This window comes from Miniopterus natalensis, chromosome 1 (assembly GCF_054644295.1).
Source record: "Miniopterus natalensis isolate mMinNat1 chromosome 1, mMinNat1.hap1, whole genome shotgun sequence".
NCBI classification, from domain to species: domain Eukaryota; kingdom Metazoa; phylum Chordata; class Mammalia; order Chiroptera; family Miniopteridae; genus Miniopterus; species Miniopterus natalensis.
In genome coordinates, this window is record NC_142081.1 from 70,127,562 (window position 1) to 70,150,282 (window position 22,721).

General features: G+C 39.2%; 1 pseudogene; it reads left to right on the plus strand.

Annotated features, from left to right (window-relative positions):
• The first annotated feature begins 1,696 nt into the window (after positions 1–1,696).
• On the plus strand, positions 1,697–20,808 carry LOC148094201 (protein NDRG2-like; annotated as a pseudogene).
• Positions 20,809–22,721: the final 1,913 nt, after the last annotated feature.

Genomic DNA, 22,721 nt, shown 5'->3' on the forward strand with positions numbered 1-22,721 from the left:
CCAACTTCTGCTGGGGCAAATTCCGCTTCATGGGGTCAGCCCCTGCACAGCAGCTCTGTGGTCAGGATTAACCTCATAGTCAGCCACCCCACCCATGAATGGGTCAACAGCAATGAAGATTCAACTACAACAGGAAGGTTCACATAACTCCCACAATGGGCATTCCTGGAGCACCTAACCCAGGTGATCAGGGAGACTGCGCCACTGAGTCTCACAAGGCCACCTTACAACATAAGGCCACCCTTCAAAGACTGGGACCTAATACACAGAAACAAATCCAGAGAGGAAGCCAAAATGGGGAACGAAGAAACATGCCCCAAGTAAAAGGACAGGAGAAATCCTCAGAAAAAGAACTAACGGAAATGGAGACAAGCAATCTACCAGATACAAAGTTCAACACAATGGATATAAGGATGATCAAGGAACTTAGAAGAATGGATTAAATCAGTGAGAACCTTGACAAGAAGATAGTAAGCATAAAAAAAGGTAAGCATAAAAAGTTCTTTTCTAGCACAGAAAAGAACTAGTCAGAAATAAAGTATACAAAATCTGCAATGAAGAATGCACTAGAAGGAATAAACGGTAGGTTGAATGAAGCAGATAATTGAAACCAGTGATTTGGAAGACAAGGTAGGAGAAAATACCCAATCAGAGCAGCAAAAAGAAAAAAAAAAATTTTTAAGTACGGATAGTTTAAGAGAACTTTAGAACAAGATGAAGCATAACAATATTCGCATGATAGGGGTACCAGAAGGAGAAGAGAGAGCAAGAAATCAAGAACCTATATGAAGAAATGATGACTGAAAACTTCCCTAACACGGTTAAGGAAAAAGACATACAAGTCCAGGAAGTGGAGAGAGTCTCAAACAAGATAAAGCCAAAGAGCCCCACATCAAGACACATCAAAATTAAAATGGCAAATGTTAAAGAAGAGAGAATCTTAAAAGCAGCAAGATGGAACATTTTTGAGACTTATGGCAAACTGCAATTCCCATTTCTTCCCTTTCATTTTTTTTTTTTTGGTCTTTCACTTTCTCAAAGCTTCTTTCTGCTTCTCTAATTATATTACTTTACCCTAAGGTGTTTCAGCTTCCATAGACCAACATATAGGTAAGAGACTAAAATGAGAAATCATTCCTTGGAAGAAGTGAAGCCAAATAAGCTTTAGTCTTGCAAAAGGATTTGGTTTCATCCTGGACTTCGTTGTTCTGTGATAGTTTAATATGTCTTAACAATGTCTTTCCAATCAGAGTGTTAGTTCCTGGAGTGCAGGGAATAATTCTTAAGTCTCTTTAATTTCTGTCACCCAATGCCTAGCTCAGAAGGAGGAGCCCATAAGCAAATGACAGTTACAACCTATCACTATTCGGGTTACTTACCAGGGATGGAAGAAAAGTAGTTCATTACATTATCTTGTCTCTAAAGAAATAAAGAATCATCTATTTAGAACACACATAATACAAAATTGCATCGGTGATAGGTTTTACAATCAAAAGGTACATGTTATTAAAAGCATATAGTGGAAATAGTGGGCAAAGGAAAGGAGGACTTTCTTGAAGATATAATAATCAGGCTGAGACCTGCAGGTTAAAATTGAAGTAGTTAAGTAGGCAAAAAAGAAGCAAAGAAAGAGAATTCAGGCAGAGAAAACAGCATGTGCAAGGGAACTGGGTGGAAGTGTGGTAGGCCGTTAGACATGAACAGAGCAGAGCAGATCATGGGCCAGGTACAGAAGGTCACCAGGGCAGAAAGCCCTGGGTGCCTAGCAAAGGACAATTGTAGGATGGGACTTCTCACCCAGGGTGACCTTTCCTCCCTTAGCATATCGCTAGTCAAGTGGTTTGGACCCTCTGACCTGTCCTCCCTAGAGATAGCATGTAGGCCTCAGTTGTATTTCAGCTCCAGGTTCAGAAAAGCAGCAAAACCAGGCAAGTGACCCCACGGCTGACCTCAAGACTGACCAATCAATCAGTGGAGACCTAGACCCTGAAAGGACACACCTGGAAAGTTGCTGAATATTCCATTGAGATCTTCCCCTGGGACCTCCCCTAAAATCTCCACCCTTAAAACTCTTTGGACAGAGGACGCAGCACACTCTACCAAATGCCAGCACCTTTCCCTTCCCCCATACCCCCCACCCCCACCCAGGCACGTTACCTTCACCTTCCTCACTCCCAAACTTCAAGGGCCCTTCCTATGCTTTTATAACTTGTTTCCTAAGCCCATTTCTTCTATGAATTACTTCTTCCATCTCTGTGATTTTATAAATAAATGTTCTCTTACAGTTTGAGCCTTGGTTCTGAATTCTTTCCTAGCCAGAACTCAAGTACTAAGGTTGCTGAACCTGGTCCAGTCTGACCCCTTGGGTCTATCTAACACCTGGTGCCATTCTAGCCACCCACAACAGAAGGATCTGTGAAATGGGAGGTATCTTAAAAGTCTTAAGTTTAACCAATCACTAACCCCATAGACTTCTGATGTAACTCAGTATCATGTAAGAACAGCTGCAATAAAAAACAAACTGTCCTCAGCAAGAAACAAAGTAATCTGCATACCATGGTACAAAGGGCATGGATTTTGAACTTCTGTCTCAACTTCTTGCTCTGTTACCTTGGGCAAAGTCTATAAACTTCTCTGAATACCAGATTTCTTGTCCCTGAAAAATGCATATTACTATCTATTGATGTTTTAATTAGAGTGAACACATGTAATATATTTAGCACAATACCTAGCCTACAGCAAGTGAGACTAAATATTGTTACTTTCATCCCATGACCACCCATCTGGGTGACTTCCAATCGAGCTGTTTCTAGCAGAGCTGTTTCTAGAAGCACTGATTCTGCTACAAGCAATCAATCATATTTTATCTCCACAGATGCAATGTGTAGTATTCCAGTTTTCACAAAAACAATTTTACATACATAAAAAGTGCTTTTTAAAAAAATTCGACTTTCTCTTACCCAGATGTCCTAGTGTTTCTACCTATTGCTAGATTTCAAAAAAAAAGGCCTACAGGGATAGATTAATAGTTTAGAGATTTCTGCATATGTGTTTATTAAGTTAGGCCTCAAGATTTACTAAGACATTACAAAGATAAATAAGTTTAAACAGTGACTAATTCTGAATTTCAATCACAAATAGCCAAGTATGGCTCTTCCCTTATTTCTTGAGTTGCTTGAATTAAAAGTTGTGAAAAATAGCATCCAGCAGAAAAAATATACAAAGACTGTTCTGATCACCCTCTGCTGTATCAGGGCCTCCACCTTAACTCAGACCTGGTTGGTTGTATTACGGTCAGAGTTTGGTAGATTGAACCATCCTGATTACGCCATCCTTTATTTTAGCAATATTTTTAAAAGGCTTATTTTTTTATTTGTTTGTTTAAAAGGACTTTCTCTACCAAGATCCAGAAAAGCTGCTAGGCTTTGAGCTAACAAAGAATCCCTTATTCTGCCAGGACACAAGCAAGTCAGTGACCACACAGAGCTGCTGTCTCCCTCTTCCCAGTTTCTGTGCTGCTGGTTTAGACAGAATGATGCAATCCATTCACAGTGCGAGATGGAGAGGTCTCCTCTATTACATATGGCCGCTCTTTCTGCTGTTTGTTATGGTCCCTGATCCTTCCCAAAAGACTTAACAGTGAAAGAAGCTTCTGTTGTTCTGTCCCCAGATACTTCTCAGGCAAACGAACCTGCCCAGAGTAGGTGGCCCCATGCTGCTCCCTCGCTTCGGCAACATGCAGCCGAGGACTTTGCTGCCCTAGGTGCTCCTCTCAGACTAGCCGCTTCAGCAGGACATACTTGGGAGCTGGTTGGAAATGCACACTCCTGCCTACCCCAGACCCGGTGAATCAGAATCTGTATTTTTACAAGACTGCCAAGTAATTTGTTTGTACATTAAAGTTTAAGAAGCAATGCCCTAGGACGTCCAGCCTAGAAAGACAAAGAGATAACAAAAGCATTTAAAAGGTGAAATCTATTTCCTTTGCCCTTGATGTTCTTTCTTACTCCATCTCCATATATCTAAATCCCATGCTGTTTTCCTTTGAGCTGCCTGAAATGCCTCCTCTGTGGAAATCGTTACTGATGTGTCAGCCAGAGGCGTCTCCCATTCATTTACCTGTATCTTTCCTTTGCTTCTTACCACGGCTGTTTACACTGCACAAGTGTGCTGGCCCGGGCCTAACCCGCCCTGCTCCAGGCTCGAGACTTGCTAGCACCTTCATATATCCTCTATAGTGTCTAGCACAGGAGCCTTGGAAAAAGGCTTATTTATTATGTGGGAGAAAGATATTAACCAAGTAGATATGTAGTTACAAACTGCGACTCGTGCTTTGAAGGGAGGGTATTAGTATATAATAGGGGAACCTAAGCTGGTTTGGGGCAGCGGATGCTCGTCAGGGAAGCAGTCTGAGAAAGCGAAGGGACAATCAGAGTTCACCAAGGGAAGGCAGCAGGAAGACAGAGTTAACTGCAGGTGGAAATACCAGGAACAGAAGAACAGAAACCCAGAGGTGGGAAAGGGTCGGATGCCACCACAGAAGTGGAAGAAGGGCCAGAGTGACGGGAACACAAGGAGTGGGAGGAGAATGCTGTACCTTGAAGAGCCAGATCAGGCAATGGCTTCAGGATTTATCTTTGTAATCCCATGGAAAGCCACTGAAACTTCTTGAGTGGAGAAGTGATGGGGACCTATTTACATTTTAAGATGACTTTGTATTCCACAGGAAACAGTTTGAAATAAATCAGAAGTAGAAGGGAAACCACTTTGGGGACCACTGCAGTAACCAGGAGAGAGAGAAGGAAGTGTTTAGACAAGATTTAAAACTGGGGAGGTGAGGAAAAGCTACTTTCTGGTGGTAAGAAAAATAAAATTTACAAAAGATTAGGAGTAGGGATGGAAACATTAAATGCAATCTCCACATTGCTTTCTTAAACCACTGGGTGGATAGTGGTGTCAGCCACATATCTGATACAATTGGAAAATTGGGAAGGAAAACTTAAAAATCCATTTGGATATGAAGTTGAGATCTTGTCAGAGAACCAAGTGGTATAGTGAAAGAGACAGCTAGTGTACAGGTTTGCGACTCAGAAAACAGGTCTGGTTGGAAATTAGATATTTCGGAGCCATTAGCATTTAGATGGTATTTGATGCTATTGTATAGAGAGTATAGAATTACCAAGGGAAAAAAGCTCATTTTTAGTCCCAAGAAACTACAACATTAAGAAGAGGAGCTATCAGAAGTCACTTCCGGGCTGGAGAGATGTTGGATAATTCTGGAGCAAAGAAAATAGGGTTTCAAGAAGAAAGATGGGGCAGTTGATTTGAATACTACTGTGGGGTCAAGCAAGATAATCTGTGACTACAGATTTAAAAAAAAAAGTTGTTTTATTAGGGTGGTGGTTAGAAGTATATTCTTTTTAATAATGTATAAGCTTTATTTATAGTAAAAACCTAATTAACATCTAATTATCTTTGATAACTTAATTTCAACAGGATAATGCCTTTGATGTATTTAACTTCACCTTGATCACCAAACTCTTTGTTAATCATTATTTTTGCATCTCTCTATTGTCATCTTATATATTAAACAGTTAACTCTCTTATCTCCAGTCTAGGATTAAACCTTCAAGTGTTTTAAACCTGCCCCGCCCTCCAGCACAACTGCTAAATGCACAAAATCCCTTCCTTATAGACACTACATAGAATGTACTTGCTACATATAAGAGTTTTTGAGTGATCTATAACAAATGGCCTAATTCTTTCTTTAAGTTTATTTATAGAGTTTTACTAAAAGTGTCCCTTTTCTTAAACAAACAAACAAACAAACAAACAAACAAACAAACAAACTACCTTATTCAGGCAAATTCTGGTCTTAATTGGACAGATATAGATATGCATTAGGCAAAGACAACTGAAAGTATCTAACAAGGTGGTCTTTTTATTTTATTTCATTTTTTCATATTCTGATGTTATTTTCAGGAACTAAAGAAAGGAAGTGACATGGTTTGGACAGAAATATTATCTTCCCAGTTTGAGGATAAGAGAGGATGGATAGGGTCAAATCCCCATTCTGCACTTAAATACCTCGACTATTCATTTTCTTCAGAATGACTCAGAGTGTCACCACCCTTTGGTACTCATGAATAGAAAAAAGGAAAGAGAAAGGAGACTTCAAAAGGACTGGTCTCAGCAAAATTGGCAGGACTCCATTCACTTTCCCCAACTTTCCACCTTAGGCTTTAATTATACTGCTAGATAGTATTCCCAGCTCAAGCACAAATTCTTCTGGGCAAGAATTCAAATATATGCAGATTGTCTTTTGTAACCCTCTGCAGCTCTGCTATGCTTACCTGAATCCATCCAAAGTCATTTCCATGCTGTCTCATGAGAAAAGATAGGTCTCCATGTCACTCACTAGTTTTCTTACTTCTTACCTCCCCTTTTCTGTATCACTGGGCATGTTCAAATAGGCCTCAAGAAACACGCCATCCTTTCTCTTGGTGTAATGGATAACACAACATAACCTGCACAGCACTGGGGATAAAGGGAGTAAACGGGGGCGCTGGAGAACTCTGGCAGCTGGATGGGGAAGAGTGAGGGTACATTTAGAGATTTTACACGAACCCTGGCCAGGTGGCTCAGTTGGTTGGAGCACTGCCCTGTACACCAAAGGGTGGTGGGTTCAGTCCCTGGTGAGGAGTGTATGGGAAGCAGCCAATTGATGTTTCTCTCTCTCTTCCTCTCTCTTTAAAATCAATTTAAATAAAAACATATCCTCAGGTGAGGATTTTAAAAAAAAGATTTTACACGGCAAGGCCCAAGGTTCCAAAAGACAAGAGCTTCTTAGAGAAGGATGATTGTATTTTTTCCCAGTGACATTCTTGACTCTTAATTTTCACTTGGAGATAATTAAATACCACCATGTTTAACTTGCCTTTCTCCTTTTATCTATTAGAGGAGATCGCCCAAGTCACAGAGGAAAAACACACCTTTCTATGACTAGCTGCTCTTTTATCATAAACCAGCTTCTTTTGGGGAGAATTGTTCAACTGATTTTGGGGTAGAGCTGCTGTGAAGCTGTCTAATTGAGTGAACAGATATTTTTCATCCTACTGGAAACTGTATTGGTATACAAGAATGCCTGTTAGGATGGTGTGATTCTGGCTTCACATACGGGCAAATGGTTCACTTAGTGGGATAGATTTAGTGGGACAGGAAAGAAGGAACAGGTAGTCCAATAATCCATGCAAAAAATCAGAACATGAAAATGCTCATTTGAGAACTCACTTAAAGTTTCTCTCAACTCCCCAATTAAAGTCCCATGTTACAGGGTGCTCCATGTAATGACTTGTGGGTTACCTCTCTCTCAGTCACTAATTCATTTACTGTGATAATTAGGAATACATTTAACCAATATCACTTTTCCTCCCCTTTGGGACAGAATATACTTCCTGACTCACTGACTGTTTGGCCATGTGATTTGCTTTAGCTAATGGAAATGATTATGTAATTTACTGGATTTTTGTGCTCCAGTCATTTGCCATGAGAAGAGCATGCCCCAAGTAGCTGCTGCTACTTTATCTTAAACCCCACAACAAATGCAAGTGGTGTAGACCTGAGCCCAATCCACAGCCTGGAGCCATGTCTAGCCATCCTGCTTTCTGAAGCATCACTTCTCAGCCAAACCAACCTAGATCAGCAAAGTCATAGCCACCTGCAGATTCATGAGCATTTAGTGTGTGTTCTTGTTTTAGGATTATTTGTTATGTAGCGTTATTGTGGCAACAGCTTATAGTGCATATACTTAGAAGAAATATGACATAAACATAAGCACAGGAAGGCAATTTATCTAGCTTAATAATTTCCCAGTCTAAGCCATAAAGGGCAAAACATCACTTAGTCATGTCATTTAGTTTGAAATGAATTGTACATCTCTGTACACCTCTTTATAAAATGAAGCTCATATGAAAATATATTGAATTTAAAAATAAATAAAAGTAATTTAAAATTAATAAAGTCATTTTATTTTCAAATATTTTAGCAGAACTCCCCACTACAAACATTCTTAAATAAGGTGATTTTGTGTGAATAGCAGAGTTGCAATAATGTTATTATTTGTAATCAGTTCTCCATCCACCCATCCTTCATCCATCCATCCATCCATCCATCCATCCATCCATCCATCCATCCATCCATCCAACATGTATTATTTTTTTAGTTTATATTATCATCTAAGAATAATGCAATAGGTCATAGGTAAGTCACATAAGAATTTAGAATTAGAAAAACATTATTTACATTTCCATAAAAAATATTTACATTTCCAAGAAATCCATGATCACTGTGGCAAAATTAGAAAATACAGATAAACAAAAAACCTTACAAAAATGCACCAGAGATAATCTTTGTTCAAATTTAATTGTTCATCTTTGCAAAACTTCTGCATGTGCCTACCTGTATGTATTTTTATATACATTTAATTAGAATGAACTCCCACTGTGCATACTGTTTCTATAAACTGCTATTATCATTAAGTGTTATATTGTAAGTTCTCTCTATGACAATAATATAGAGCTATATAGTCATTTTAATGGCTGTCTAATATTTAATAGAGTACATGTTCTATAATTTGTTAACTAGTTCTCAATCTCTAGATATTTAGGTTGTTTTTAGAGTATATATTTTTCTTTTTCCCATTATAAATAACACTTGAATGAACTTTCTTACTTACGTATTTTTCTCCCTTTTCAAATTATTTTCCTAAGATCAATTTCTAGAAGTGATATTGCTAATGTAAAAGATATGTACATGTTTAAGACCCTTGTCAACACAAGTCCCAGAAAGGAGGTACACATTTACATTCCCTGTAGCAGTAAGACTTTTTCCATATATTTCAATGAACACTTTATGCTCCATTTGAAAGACTTCCCCCTCATTTGTTTTCTTCTATATATCTACTACATACGTTACTTCTACTTAAAACAGTTTGAGAAATTTCCTCATTCTATTTTCCCCTGTGATATACAAAGAAATAAAACACGACTTAAGAAATGCCTTGAATGCTTTAGAATAAGTAAAAAAAATTATGACAGCAAAGTAGTCATCTTTTTTAGCAAAAAATACTCTTAATTTTGGCCTCAAGATTGTTTGGAATAATAGCAAACAAAATCATAACAATTTACAATCATGACATTAAATAGGATTTGTTGGAAGTGAGTCATTTTGTACATGTTGGAAGTTCTATGGTTAGTTTAATGTCACTGCATTTAATTAACTTTAATTTTCACTTACACATCATTATACTTTTAAAAACCCTCTTCAGTCAGAGAGCTCTTAGCAGTGAACAAAAATGCACAGTTCCTCCAAATTATGAGATCTGTGTGACTAATTTATTAGGTGGAGAAAAAGGCATAAAGCAGTAGATTCTTTAGCAGTGGGAGTAAAAATATAAAATTATAAATATAAAGATGCTACCATGGAGAGAGCAAAAATTAAGATCAAGGAACATTTTCATGTGACAAACTCAGTTTTTTGCAACCATTAATAGATGTGTTTACAAACTAGTGCGAGAATTATAAGTGGGACGCTGTTCGTAAATGGCAGCTGGCCTGGGAACCCGCCCTGTGCATCCTGCAACTTCCAGAAATTACAACAACACATAAAAGAAGAAATCCTCCTCTACTGAATGGTTTTTAAAAAGCAAAATAAAAATAATGGTATTTTGAACATTACAAAACAAGCTATTGCTGCTAAGGCTATACGGAAAATTGAAGATCCCTTCAAGACCCACTCTGAAGATGTCTTTTATCTTAATGATTTGTGTGTGTTTTGAGGGAAATTAGGAAGTTCTAATTGCAAAATTAAATTTTAAAAGATTTTATTCCAAAATACTTTGGCGCAGATAATTTTTAATTTGTTTTTATAACTCATTAGAGTTTTTTAAGCATTTACATAAAACTTTATATTTCAAAGTACTTGTTTGACAAAATCACTAACATTATTGTATACAATGTTATACTGAGAAATAATATTCTTTTGTTGTTGTTGTTAGTCTTCACTTGAGGATATTTTTTCCGTTGATTTTTTAGAGAGAGTGGAAGGAGGAGGAGAGGCAGAGAGAGAGAAGCATTGATGTGAGAGGAACACATTGCTAGGTTGCCTCCCACCTGCGCCCCTGAGAGGGGCTGGCCATGAGCCTACAACCGAGATACGTGCCCTTGACCAGAATCCAACCTGCAGCCCTTCAGCCCATGGCCCGACTCTAACCGCCGAGCCAAACCAGCCAGGGCACGAAACAATATTCTTTAGAAATTATTCACACTTTAAAAAACCGATCTCTCTTATTTGTTCCTCTTGCCTCATATATATTGCCTGGAAGTGCCTTTTTATTCAAATTCAGTTCAACAAATGTTTACTGGGTACCCGCTTGGTACAAGACTTTGTGTCAGAGCCTCAGAAGAACTAAGAGGACAGAGTCAGGAAGCACATTAGTGGTTGCCAAGGGCTGCGGGGAGGAATGGTGAGCGGCTATTCAATGGGTAAAGGCTTTCCTTTTTGGATGATGGAAAAAATTTGTAACTACTTAGCTGTGATAGTTGTACAACACTTTGAATGTATCGAACGTCATTGTCACTTTAAAATGGTTAAAATGGTGAATACCGTGCATTATATCACAATTTTTACAAAATCATGCAGAAAAAACAATCAGGTGAATCAATGAAGGAGAGGCACGAATTTTCCACTTGAGAAATACATTTAATCAGAAATGTCTTTAAATTACCTTTTCCAATATCACTATTGGTTTCATGCAATAACGGTGTCAAATCCAATTTCAATACACATGTATAATTAGGACAGTCATAGGCAGTCATACTTAAACCTGAACAGTAATGCTGAAATGAGCAAGATATATATTTTTACATGCAGCAATTAGGGAATCTGACAGAATATTAAAAAGTGTTTCTTTGAGAGATGAGGAGAATGACCTGGTCTCTGAAAGCTATTCCAATTCTAATGTTCTTTCTCTTTGAAGCTAAAGAATACTAGGAGGTTTCAAAGAATGATTAGTTAAATATTTCTCTCAGTGGACATTGCTCAATTAATTCATTGCCAACAATAACAATGCTACATCTTAAGTACTTCCTGAATTTAAAAACTCTGGACTCATAATTTGGGCATTGGTCATTGACTGCTCTCAAAGCCACCTTGAAGCTGTTCTTGCATCTGAGATACCTGACATCCATCCATTGTGACACCTGACACCCATTCATCGCAGTCACCACCAGCATCAACCAAACTGCCAGAACCAAGCAAACTCCTGGCAACATTGGGAAAAGAAGACTACATCATCCCAAAACATTAAACAAAATTATAATATTGAGACACAGTGGGCACCTAGCAGAACCACAATGAATGGGTTTTGAATTAGCACTTGCCACGCTTCTGTGTCTTTTCTCCAAACCATGCACTGGCTAGTTTTACTGAAAGCAATGTGTTCTGTTTTTGTTTTTGTTTTTTTCATAAGCATGCATGTTATTGCTAACTTCTTCTTTTCTTGTTAACCTTTTCTAATTACCTAATAAAAATCAAACTCTCAACCTGTCTTTCTTTCTCTTTGCCCATTTCCCCATTTTTTCAATTTGTTCAAAAGCCAGCCTTAAGCAATTCTAATAAAAGTAAGAGAACAATAATTATATGCCTGTATCAATAAAATAAAATTTATATACTTTGAGGTTAGATTAGGTGTCGTGAAGAACTAATACTATTAACTCCTAAAATCCATGAGAATTAGGAACTATTCCTTTGAAAATATGCCCAAAATGTTTCTATACATTATCACAGTCCTTTACATGTTTTTTTCCCCTTCAGCAGCAATATTTTGATTCTGTGTGTGTGTGTGTGTGTGTGTGTGTGTGTGTGTGATTGCTGACATTGCAGAAGTTTGTTTTTCTACTATTTTTCATTGCTAGTGTCTAATAACTCAGATATGTTATGAGAAACATAGGACTCTGTATAGTTCAGAAATTCAGCCACTCTCTGTTAGTGGATGATTCACATCATTCTCACACAAAATCACACAATGATGTAAATATTGCTAAACACCCATTTCAGAAGACTGTTTCCATAGCACTCAAAAAGAAACACTTTCTTATTGTTAAAGCATCACCTTTACCTTGATAGCACACAATAGTTTTTTGTTTTGTTTGTTTTGTTTTTGTTCTTTAATTCTCACCCCAGGATATTTTTTCCATTGCTGTTCAGAGAGAGTGGACAGGAGAGAGAGAGAAACATCGATGTGAGAGACACATCAATTGGTTGCCTCCTGACCAGGGCGGGGGATGGATCCTGCAACTGAGGTACTTGCCCTTGGCCCGAATCCAACCCAGGACCCTTCAGTCTGAGGGCCGACGCCCTAACCACTGAGCCAAACTGGCTAAGGCTGGCTTTGTTTTAATATCTGTAGGAGGCTTGTTACTGACAGGCACTTATCACAGAAAAGATCAGCAAATTTGGAACATTTTTTTCCCTAAAATAAAATGATACACCTTCAAGTTTGACAAGAGTTTGAAATGTTTTGCCACGAGATAACCATGAATCTCTTACAAACTGTTATCACTGACGTTGCTCATCTCATGAGCACATACTTATTTAAAAGATATTTATATGGTGCTCACTATTTGCCAGGCACTGTTTTTAGTACTTTACAAATATTAACTCAGTTAATCTCTTAACAACATTATTAGTTAGGGTTCATTCTCATTTTACAAATGAAATAACTAAGGCAGAGACAAGTTAAAAAACTTGTTCAAAGTCAGGCAGGATTTGAATCTAGCTATTTTGGCTTTAGAAACTCTGCTTTGAACAATTAGACTCTGATGCCTACAATTCTACTAATGAAGATAAAATAACCTTTCATTATGTTTAACACTTGTAAACTACAATTTAACTGAAGTATGCTAGAGGTGGAGATTGGTGAGGCTGCCAATACCAATCCTTTGGTATCGAGGAACTCTCCACTTCCTTCTGGAAAACTCTTGCACTGTGACCATCTGACATGCGGACCAAGTGAGGGCTCTGGTATGAAAGATATTAGTAACCTTAATCTATATACATAAGAAGAGATGCTTTAATATTTTCTTCTAAAATTCCAGTAAATTATTGTATAGTCCTCAGGAGTACATGCACCTCTCTTTGGAGATTACTATTGTAGAATCTCAATGTATATGGAAAAGGAGCTAAAAAGATTTGCTTGTGTCTACTGCCAAAGCTGGAAGTTCCGCTATGTGTAAATGTCTAAGACGTGGCCCCTCTGGACATGTGGATATACATCGTTTTATTTATTGAAATCGTGTTAGGCTAAAATCTATTGGCATAAATGAGTTAGCACTATATTAACAATACAATTTGAACTCTATCATAAATGCATCTCAGAAACCTTTCCAAAGATTTTCACAAAGATAATGTAAAGCATTAAATTTAATTCATTGGTTTACTCTTCTCTACTCTGTGGCATTGAACAGATTTACTGAGTGAAAATGCCTACAAGTAGTCCATACTATTGAAATGACTGGAAGAAATTAGACTCAGGACTGTTAAACAAATCTTTCATTTATGTTTCAGATTGGGCACTATTTTTTCATGTCTATTTTATAGAAATATTGAATAGTTTAACACTGTGTTTTTGTTTTTTTCTAGAGAAAGAATATCTCCATCTCTGGTTGTGGAACTATTCTTCTCGATACACTGGCTTTTATATCGCTCTTCAAAAATAAGAGAAACTGATGTTTGATTTCCATATAACTTTTGAATTTTCTGGATGTTTAAGGGTGACATATATTTATTTCTCATCATAGAAATATTACTGTCATTACTATAAAACTGTTATGATTATTGTTATGGATAAATGATACCTTAGACTGTTTTTATTTAGCACTGTAATAATATAAAAATAGTTAGCCTGGCAGGGAGTGGCTCAGTGGTTGAGCATCGACCTAGGATCCAGGAGATTGTGGTTTGATTCCCAGTCAGGGCACATGCCCAGGTTCTGGGCTCGATCCCCAGTCGGAGGCGTGCAGGAGGCATCCAATCAATGACTTTCATCATTGATGTTTCTATCTCTCTCTCCCTCCCTCTCCCTTTCTCTCTCTGAAATCAATAAAGATATATTTAAAGAAAAAAATAGTTAAATGAAACTCCTGGAATATTTAAACGTGATGTGCCACTTTTAAAGAATGAGATCATCACCTAATGCCAAGATGAACTACATTCTGTCACATTAGGCTCAGAATGAGTCAGATAAATTAATCTTGCTGAATAGATTGCAATCCCTAGAAGGTAAGAACAAATCTATGCTTCTCTGTATTCAGGATGAGGCTGCTAAGCAGGGCCTCAGTAAATATTGTGGAATGAATGAATAAATGATTTGCTGTCTGGGAGACCTGATTTCCTTAAAGAATGTCACAGGACAGAGCTGAACTCAGGTATATTTGGAAGAAGGTTACATTTGCATTGACATCTTTCTCCATGCTCCAAAAGAACATTCTCACTGACCCTGTTAAGCTTTCTTATTTCTTCTACTTTTCCCCACTGATTTTATGTGTAGACATCAAGGGGGCTTTTGCTCAAGAGAGATGTAAGAGATACAAATTTGCTAGGCAACCTCACATGAGCCTATGAATTGACCTGAAGAAAATATATACAGTGAAGGGAAGATGTTAACAATCACCCATGGGGGAACCTATATTTAAGGGATAATAAGAGGAAGGCATGGCAAAAAGGGAAACCTGGTAGGCGTCAAGAAAGTAGGAAGGAACTCAGGGGACTGGAGAGTCACAGGCCCAAGGAAGAAAAGAGTTTTGAGAATCAGGGGGCTGTTGGCGGTGGCAAATGTATTAGAGAAGCCAAGAAAGCCAATAACTGCAATGAGGCTGTTTAATTTTGTTTTTAGGAGTTAAATGATGATCCTAAAGACAGCTATTTCAGTAGAGTGATAAAGTTAAGAAGGGAAGTCAGACCTCTCTCAAGAATGATGTGAAGAAAAGGGAAATTTGGCCTTGAGAGATGAGCAGAGCTAAAGAAGTTCTTTCTCTCTCTCTCTTTTTTTTTTTATGAAGTACTTGAAAATGTAGGTAGAAGGGAAGTTTTTCATTTTTTTTTTTCTAGAAAGAGGTAGAAGATGCCAGAGAGAGATAGGGGATAATCAATTGATAGGCCAAGATCCAAAAACATATAAAAAGACAAAAAATCAGGACCAATTGTAATATACGAGGAAGTAATTTTTGAGGACTCTGGGAAAATTCGAGATTCTTAAAAATGAAAGTGGAGAGAACACACATTAGAAACCTTCCAACTTAGCCAAGTCAGAAGTGAAGTTACCTGCTTCGAGTGGACAGGATGGAAGTGGGAAGCAGAAGACAAGTGAGATGAGCTAAGAAATGAAGTCATGATGAACACGAAGCTTTGCGATGATATAAGAAAGAGACAGATGCAAGATATAGACATTTAGGAAAATGCATTGTCTATGTGTATATTAGAGATGCAGTGTGTGTATGTGTGTTTAAATGATTAATATATACTTACTATAAAATTTCATCACCCAGAAATAAGCACTGTTAGATGATATCACAATGGAAATCTAGAGGGGTTTGTGTCCAACTGGATATGAGGCATAGGTGTGAGATAATCATTTTGCTGGGGTTGTGGGTCTGAGTGATTGGAAGGATGAGTGTGCCTTTGCTAGAACTGGAACAGTCAGGAGGGACTGCAGGTTTTGGAAACAAGGTGATGTGTATGATTCTAGGCATTAGATTTGATATGGAAAATCATAGAACTAAATGGATAGATTTCCATAACTTTACATGAGCGAAGGCCTTGAGGTGAATTAAAAATCAGAGAGGGATAGTAGGTGACACAGAGATGAGAGAACAAGGTGGGAGAGGAAGGAAAGAATGAGGCAAGTGCTGTGACCAGGGGCTAAGGGGGCAAAGGTTTTCATTTGTGTTTAGTGGTACAAAGAAGTCAAGGGGAAGGAGAACAAGGAATTTCTCAACTCCACCATTAGCCAGCTAAGAACTATCCGTTGGTTTACTTTAAATTATGGTCTTGCTTTTCTAATTCACTTTAAAATGTATTATCCTATAAGACCACAAATTATTGCTCAGATTTTCCTTTAAAAGGTTCATTAGGAGAAAGAGTTGTGTTTTTCTTTATTTTTTCCCCAGCCATAAAAAGTAGGGTTTATGCAAGACTCATGAATTTTCAAAAGAACACTTCAACTGCTTTGAAAGCCTTTGTGAAGTGTCTTTACTTTCATTGTTTTCATTGGCCACATTGTAGTTATTTCATTATTTCTCACTGGACAATTTCTGCAGGCATCTGGGATAAGATGATTTTCCTTCCCAGGCAGTGTTTCCTGTCAATATATATAGAAGCAATATTTTTTGGTGTCATATTCTTTGAAATTATCTTGGCATTTTTGCTGAGAGATTGGACTGGAAAGAGGTTGACCAGGCATAGCCCAAGATAGCAATATCTTTGACTGAGTTGCATCTAAGTCTTTGATTTTTATTTTAAAGCTTTGTTTTTGATGGTGGCTCTTAATTTTCTTGCCACGAATGTGTAATGACAAGCTATCAACAGAAAGAATCATGGCAATTTTTGTGCATAAATGAAATGTACTGGGATAATTATTAGAGTGTATTTACAAAGAATTCTTCCCTGGGCTCTACCTGCCTTTAAGGGATGGATAATACACAATACACTGAAATGCTCTCATTCAACTTATACAGCTGACCCATGAACAATACAGGTTTATGTTGTTTCTGTCTACTTATCCATGGGTTTTTTTCAATAAATATACTGTTGGCCTTTTGTATTTCTTGATTTCACAACTGCAGGTTTAATCAGCCATTTATAGAAAACAGTATTGTTCATCCACAATTTGGTGTCTATGGATGTAGATGACTGACTGTATGCATTATTCTATGCCATTTTATGTAAGGGACTATGCCATTTTTTATATAAGGGACTTTATTTCCCAAGGAGGGTCAGATGAGTTTTCCAAATTGTGTAGTTTTGACTGGTCCAAATTGTGCAGTTAATTGGTCAGTATAGGTGCAAACAAGTATACAATTTGGACTGTAGTTAATCTAAGTATTTGGGGGGGTGGTGGTGTCAAAGAGTATATGCAGAAGAGAGTTTGTATCATGAACTACCACCACCATTGTTCAAGGATCATCTGTATTTAAAAAATAATGCAGGCATATGAATGAGAATTCTTAAGATGCAAGCAAAATATGTATTAATCACAGCTGTTAGGTGTGATTAGCAATATACCACAAAGTATGAAAGGTAGATGGTAGTATTTTGTTCCACATATTAATGGTGCTAAAATTAAATTCTCTATCAGTCTTTTCCCAAATTATCCTTACAATAACTTAGAGACAGCTTTCTTTCTCTGAAATATTTTTCCTGCATCTCAGTCATGCATATCAGAAAATTATCCTGCATCTCATCCAAGCTCAAAACATCCCAGCTTTAAGTGTCCTCTAAAATGGTGCCAAGGGAGAACTGAAAATAGAAGCCTCAGGACAGACAGATCATTTTGTTCAGTAAGTTTCAATGTGGTATTAGAGGTTAAAGTAAATCTGTGAGCCCTAAGAAGAATTATATCTGTCAAAATGGACTTCCAGTGGTTACATGGGTCCAAATTTATAACCCAAGTCTAGTGGCAGTTGCTGACAGAGGCCTCCCTCCCACAGTGCACTTTGGGAAAGCCACAGGCTGAGATCTCAACCTCCTGGACTATGTCCCTGCTTGTTTATGCCACCTGAATCAACCTCTATAAGGAAGTTTCTAGTTTGGTCTTTTGACCAATGGTCTCATATCTACACCATCCAATTAGAAACTGTACAAATTGTATACTTGTTTGCACCTATACTGACCAATTAACTGCACAATTTGAACCAGTCAAAACTACACAATTTGGAAAACTCATCTGCACAAAACTGATCAAAATGGTAAGTTTCTTTTCTTTTTTATTTTATTGAATTTATTGGGATGATATTGGTTAATAAAATTGTATAGGTTTCAGGTGTAGAATTCTATAATACATCATTGGTATATTGTGTGTTCACCACCCCAAATAAAGTCTCTTTTCATCATTATTTACCCCCTCTATACTTCTTTTATCTCCCCCAACCCCTCTTTCCTTCTGGTAAGGAATTTATTTTATTTTTATTTTTAAATAAAAGGCAGCCTTTCCTTTGTCTCAGATCACAATTTAGGTTGCTACCTGAATCTGTATCTCCTGGGCTACAGCTCTTTTTACTCAAATAAATGCTTTTATTTCTTCTTACAGTCTAAAATTAATTTTGGTTCACAATCCAAATTGATTATCCTGGTTATTGGTCAGAATTCCAAGTTAAAACTTTCAAGAGATGAGTAAAAAGAAAGGAATAAGCAATACCTGCAAGAAGTTTTCTGGATCAATGCTTTATTTAATTAATTAATTATTTATTTATTTATTTATTTATTTATTTATTTATTCATTAATTTTTATTTAAAATATTATAGATGTCCCTTTTTCTCCCCATTGATCCATTCCACCCCGTCCTTATAAACTGAGAAGTGTAGGCTTCCAGATATAAGTATCAAATGTTTTTGAAAAATTAGGACTATAGTTTCATTTCTAGAATCAAAGAGAAAGACACAGTGAATTGCTCCTGTCTTGGGGAGACACTCCTTGCAGACAGTGGTGATAAACCAGGTAGGTGCCCCCAAAAAGAGATCAGCCACCTGCCAATACTTGGTGTCTTTGTTCCCTAGCAACAGGGACTTTTACATTTGTGATGGCAGCTAGAAACAAAGGGCAGGTTGAACAACAACTCTCTCAACTATCTACTGGTATAAAAAAGTACACCTCATTAAACTTGAACTTTATTCCTTCACCTTCCCTTGCCTAGAACAGTAGTGTGATTAATCTGTCATTTTTTTTTGGAGAATGCTATTTCTTCATTTGGCTTATTAAGAGATATTATCCTCTATACTATTGGCTTGTGAATTTATTATAATTCACACAGTGAACCTGTGCTAAATAAATTGCTGGCAAAGAACTCAGTCTCTGAGGATAACTTTTGCTGCCTGAAAACAAAACAAAAACAAAACAAATAGTCACTGCAAACTGAATACAGTCAGCTTCTTGGATGGGTAAAATTGTTTGTGGAAGAGGGAAAATTTGGAATGGGGGAGGGTATAAACAAGTTGGAAAGAGCCTAGAAGACAGTGCAACTGTGCAGTGACCAAAGCTCTGGACATTTTCCCTACCTTCCTGGTCTCTTGGGAGGGGCCCCACCCCATCCCATTTAGCAAGTCATTACTCTCTAGGTCTTTTCCCTTTGAATCCTCTTGGTGCAGTCAGTGGGGCTTAGTAGGCTGTTTCCTCTTTGGAGCTAGACATTTTCCAGTTCCTCTTCTGAGAGGAGATGAGTGAGGGAGTGCCAGGGGCTCACCAGCTCCTCCTTGACCCTTGCTTCTAGGTTCCTGTGACGCTGGTGGTTGGACACCAAGCACCCCACGAAGATGCAGTGGTCAGTAGGAAATTTGGGGTTAGGTGAGGGAGGGTTGGAGTCCTAGGGTGGTGGTTAGAGGGCTACCTTGCAAGGAGGCAAGCTCTGTTTGGGACACGGAGAGCAACTTTGGTGCATAAGAGGTTGATTCCTTTTAAGAAGGAAATGGGTAGGGACTGATAGGAAAGGAACTGAGGACTGGATCCTTGGGTCCCTTGGATGAGGGAGGCCACAGAGAGTGTGACCTCATTCGTTCAGCTTCCTACTTGCTCCAGGTTGAATGTAATTCAAAACTGGACCCCACCCAGACTTCTTCCCTCAAGGTCAGTACTGATCATGCCCTGCCTGACTCCTGGCCTCCTGTCCAGAGCCATATATCCTGAATCCTAGATTCAGCTTCTAGGTCTCCAGGGTCCTGCCTAGGAGCAAGTGGGGTGAATGAAGTAAAAACAACAACACACACACAAAAAACCAACCCCAAATTCCTAACTGCCTAGAGTACGGAAGCAAGGAAGAGAGACCCTTTCTACCTCCTGGCTGGCTCACTTTATTCATGTGCGTATCACTTTTTCTGGGTGGCTCTCTCCTGACTAGATGGCTGACTCCAGAGGTCAGCCCCAGCTGACTCAGGTGAGTACCTCCAGCTATCCAGGATGGGATATTAGTGCCACTGAACTATACCCTTTGCCACACATACCATCCCAAACCTGCCACAGCCTTGGGCTCCTGCTCAGCTCATAACCTCACCTTACTATCTCCCTCTCATCATTGTTTCTCTCCTCATCTTACTTCCTCAGCCAGGCAAGCTGACCGAGGCCTTCAAGTACTTCCTGCAAGGCATGGGCTACAGTGAGTATGGGAGTGAGAGGCTATCATGGGGACAAGGGGTTGCTGCAAGGATGAGGGATGGCCACTGAAGGGAGGAACCATTTTAAGCTAATTTTGGGACTTACCACAATCTGCTAATAAAGCTCATTTACCCCCTGGCCCCATTTGTACCTCTTGCATACTACTCTGAGTTGATGCTTCTCTTCCCTACCTTCTCTCTGACTGCTTATCCTCCTGCCTCCACAGTGGCCTCATCTTGCATGACTTACTTGTCCCAGTCTCACAAAGGCTACTTGACCAATGCGGCATTCATTGATGGCAGCCGGTCCAGGCTCTAACCCTGTCCCAGAGCAGTGAGCCTGGGACTCTCCCCTCAGGGCCCCCAGGGCACACCATGGAGGTCTCCCGTTGAATGACCCATGTTGCCCTGGTGTGAGACTCAGCTCTGTCCTCCCCTAGCACTAACCTGGGAGGTGCAGAGAACACTGGACCAGAGTGAGCAAGGGAACATGAGCAGATCATGTGGGGAGATGATCTTGATGTTTGATTGTTACCCTAACATTGACCTCTAACCTGTGATACCCCTCAGCTCCTGGGAGAGCTGTCCTACTATCTCTTAGGGACCCAGACCCCTAAATGATCCCTCTCCCTCATTCTGTTGTTAAGGTGGAGAGGGCATGCATTCCCTCTCCCTAATCTAGGTGTCCTTAGATGAGGGATAAGAGGTCATTGTAGTTGCCCATGGTGCCTCTCCCAAACTTTCCCTAGTCATCCCATTGCAAGGGTAAGGGACTTGGTGCTGGGTCTCCATTCACCAAAACGGATATGGCTTCTCAATAACCCTTCAGGTCTCTGAAGGATATGGGCCTAAATGAATGTGTCAGGGGGCCTTGCTGGTGGGTTAGTGGTCCTCAGGATGTGATAGAAATATCCAGTGTGTGAATGGAAGTTGGACTGGGTGGTGGTAGGCAATGAACAAGTTTGAGGGAAGGATTGCAGCTGGAACAATGGGCCTGGGGCCATTGACTGCACTAACTTTGGTAGCTGTCTAGACAATGTGTGTCTACAGTGGGAGTGAGGAGGGGGGCAAGCTGAGGCAGGAATGCTTGGGATTTCGCATAGGGGTGAGAAGGACTACCTTGGGGCTCTCACCATAGTGTGTTAATGTGTGAAGGGTGCTTTTCTGTCTCCCACAACTTCTGCTGTTAACAATACACTGTAGAGGAATCTGAGCACCATTATTATTCTTTGTCTCAGTATGTCTGCATCATGCCCCTTTCCTACCTTCTCCCTGCCCAGCTCTCACATTCTCTTCTCCAAGTGATATAAACCATGGGAGGGGGCTTGCATAACATACACATGTCACAGAATGTGACTTCATAGCCACTGGTCCCTTTCAACAGAATGGTATTGTCCTTGATATTGATAGTATCTTCCTATTTTGGAAGAGGAGCTACTTGGACCTTAGAAGACTTCCTTATCAGTTATTGAGAAATGCCATAGGATTCCAGAGATGTGACCAGCATCATGATCTTGAAGAAGGAAGTACAGAAAGCTGATTGATGTGCCCAAGGACATCTTGTGACCACCTTCCTGCAGGATCTTCTGTGGGGTCACCTAGATTCCATTTTAGGTGGTTCAATATGATCAGCAGACCACTCCTCACGCTGTTTCTAGAGGGGTTATTGGGTCGCTCAGTTGATCTCTATCTGAAGACTCCTTCAGGTGAGTCACAGCAACCAGGATTTCCTCTCAGGAATTCCTCCTCCCACATGAATCCTAGAATTCGGGGAATTAATTAGACTATGTCTGTGGTTCTCTGAGAAGCTTCTCAACAAGTATGAACAATAATTATCAAGAGAGCTTCAGATATTTTGTGGCTGTTCCGGGCTGGCCCTTGGGCTCTTGGGGCACAAGGAGTAAAGATGAGAGGGCACTTTATAGTGTTCACTGGCCAGGGTACTGTGGATGGAATAGTACAAAGTCATTTGCCAGATGATAAGAACCCCACGGGCAATTATACACTTTTCTCGGTGAAACGGAGCTGACGACTAACGCAGCTTATGTCTGACGCTGACACGCTGGCGGGGAAGTGGGGCATGGAGCATGCTCTTGATTCTTGGGCATTTCATCATTCTCACAGGACCGAGTCTATCTGAAATGCAGTAGGCTGGGATCAGAAGGGGTAAGGGTGTTGGGTGACCACACACAGGACAGGGAGGAGGCGCTTAAATGGCACACTAAAGAAAAGAAACCGCATGTTTGGAATCATTGGCACAACTGGCTCCTAGGTAAACAAAATGTGAAGAAAAGGCAAAGAACTCC